Source organism: Lactuca serriola, chromosome 3 (genome assembly GCF_051521515.1).
Source record: "Lactuca serriola cultivar US96UC23 chromosome 3, Lser_US96UC23_V15, whole genome shotgun sequence".
In the NCBI taxonomy this organism is placed as follows: Eukaryota; Viridiplantae; Streptophyta; class Magnoliopsida; order Asterales; family Asteraceae; genus Lactuca; species Lactuca serriola.
This window is the reverse complement of record NC_136410.1, coordinates 14387976-14390606: the sequence shown is the minus strand read 5'-3', so window position 1 is coordinate 14390606 and position 2631 is coordinate 14387976.

Genomic DNA, 2631 nt, shown 5'->3' with positions numbered 1-2631 from the left:
ATCATATTATTTAATCAATAATTAATCAGAAATAATTGGAATTAATTTTGGGATTAACTGAATTAATTAAAAGTGCAGGGTATATTTGGTTATTTATTGAAAGTTGAGGAAATAAGCTTAAGGACCTCATTGGATGAGGTGGATGAAAATCACTTGGGCAAGCCCAAGGAGTTTTCGTCCAAGCCCCTTGAATAAGGGGAATGGGCTACTTGGTCACAAAGCAAAGGGATTTAGGGTTTCCTCCTTAAACCATAGCTTTGACACCAAGCTACATCAGCTATATAAAGGTCCATAACCCTTCACAAATTCTTGATTCCTATTCATTAGAAACTTTGGGCGAAATTCTTCTCCCCTCTCCTCTCATCCTCTTGCTTGTGTTGGTTGTGATTCCATTAGAGGCACAACAATTGTGGTGCTTGCTTCTAAAGGATCAACAAGAAGGTTTCTTTGTTATTTACTACAATAACAATCAAGGTATGTAATCCTTAACCCAATTTTGGTAATTTCGAAAATAACCTAGTGCTCTTAGGGTTTCCTTTTGATGTTCATAGTTATAGATTCAATAGAGAAAACATAGATCTTTATTAGGGTTTCATGTACACTTAAGATTTTAAGTTTATTTGTTTTGTAGAAAAAAAACCATCAATAGCTTCTATCAGCGTCAGTATCAAAAGGTATATTTGCATATAACTTATTGATTAGGAACATACCCGTAACTACCGTCGGGTCTTGGATGGCCTCTCTGGCTCCTATAATAAATGTTATGCTCCCAGAATTATCTCCATGGCCCTTCATCTTTGGACAATCCGTCTTGATATGTCCCACTTCCTTACATTCAAAGCATGCTTGGCTCTCTACTGTTGTAGTTCCTCGATTGGGTAGGGTTTTCCATATGTTGGCAAGATGACCTTTCTTGCCACAGTTGGTAGACACCAAACATGTTGCATTATGACGAAACCTATACTCAATGCATCTAGGCCTACATCCAGAGGTAGTCCCTATCGACGGTGTTGAAACCATAAACACCTTAATAACTTCCCACTTCTTCTCTGTTGGTTTCCTAGCCTTCCCTTTGGACACTTTTCCAAACTTCCCTTTTCTACCCTCCACCTTCAGAAGGTCAGCCTTCTTGACCATCGTTCCACGACGAACATCTTGATGGTTTAGACTAATGACTAATCTCTTGGTGCTATCGAAGGTGGTTGGTTTTGAGGCGGTGACTAAGTCTTAGATAGGCTAAGGCAAACCCCAAATATACCTATTTATCTTCTTGTCTTCCGGGATAAGTATCCTGGGACGTAAGGATGCAAGGTTGTTGAAACGATTTGTATAGGTGGAAACTTCAGCTTCCTGCATCGTAATATTCCACAGCTCCTAATCCAGCTTCTGTATCTCTTTGTGTGGATAATATTCTTGAATCATCAGTTGCTTTAACTCACTCCAAGACATGGCGTTTGCTAAATTAACTCCCATGGTCCTTGTGTAACTGGTCCACCAACATAAGACTACGTCTTCTAAGGTGAAGGTGGTGAATTTGACTTTACAGACCTCCGTACATAAGCTTATCTCAAAAACAAACTCCATCTTTTCCATCCACCTAGTCAGCCCAACTACGTCTTCGTTTCCATGGGAGGGTTTTGGCTTACAATTCATAAAATCTTTATATGAACAGACTCTAGTCGAACCTCGATTATCTCCTTGTGAACTCTCACCTCCATTTCCTCCTGATCATAAGTTCTTATGGGTTTCTTAACTTGCAATAACATCAGCAACGCGTTGGGCTACTAGTGCCTAAATCATGGTTGAGCTCATAGGCTCGGGATTGGTTTTGGGTTGTCATGGGTACTTTTAGTGCGAGACATGATTCTAAATATTATGGCATGTGTTATTTGTTATGATAAATTTTGAGCTTTACTTTGATAATTTAGTAAAGTGAGTTAACTATATCAAGAAAACAATCAAACAAGTAACACAATAAACAATAAGATCATACAAATTTCATTAACTTCCACAAACTTTTATATTTGGATTTTCCAAACGTGTGTACTTGGTGTGGTTTGAGTAGGAAAAAGTGTATATTTTACAAAAAAAATGTAGTGGTTCCCTATCATCTGCTACCCTACTATTCCTTCACTTAAACCCAAAAATCATAGTTCCTAGCTTCCCTAAGCTAGAGCTATCTACCATAACCCAAAAAAACACTAACATCCAATCCACTATCTGTGCTAACTGATGTTGTGGAAACTGATCATCACCTCCATATTGGCTTTTAACTATCTCTGACACTACCAACCTCAACTTCGTCTCTCTCACACGTCACTGAAGACTCTCAATCACGATCTGCTAATACTGTACTAGGGAATAAATCTCCTCTATATGATCATAACCATGGAGGATCCTCATCTCATCATAATCTCTCCCTTGCTCTAACTCCCTAACTCTACCAGCTAACAACCTAACCTCCCTCCTCAACGATTCATGATCCTCCTCCACCTGATGTATGTGATCCTTGTATCATGCCACACATGGTTCTAACACTGAGATGGCTCGATTTGTGGGATCCTCTGGGATGGAATCACACCTCGGTGCCTAGGATGACTCTTCGATCTCATAGAACCCGATACTATCATC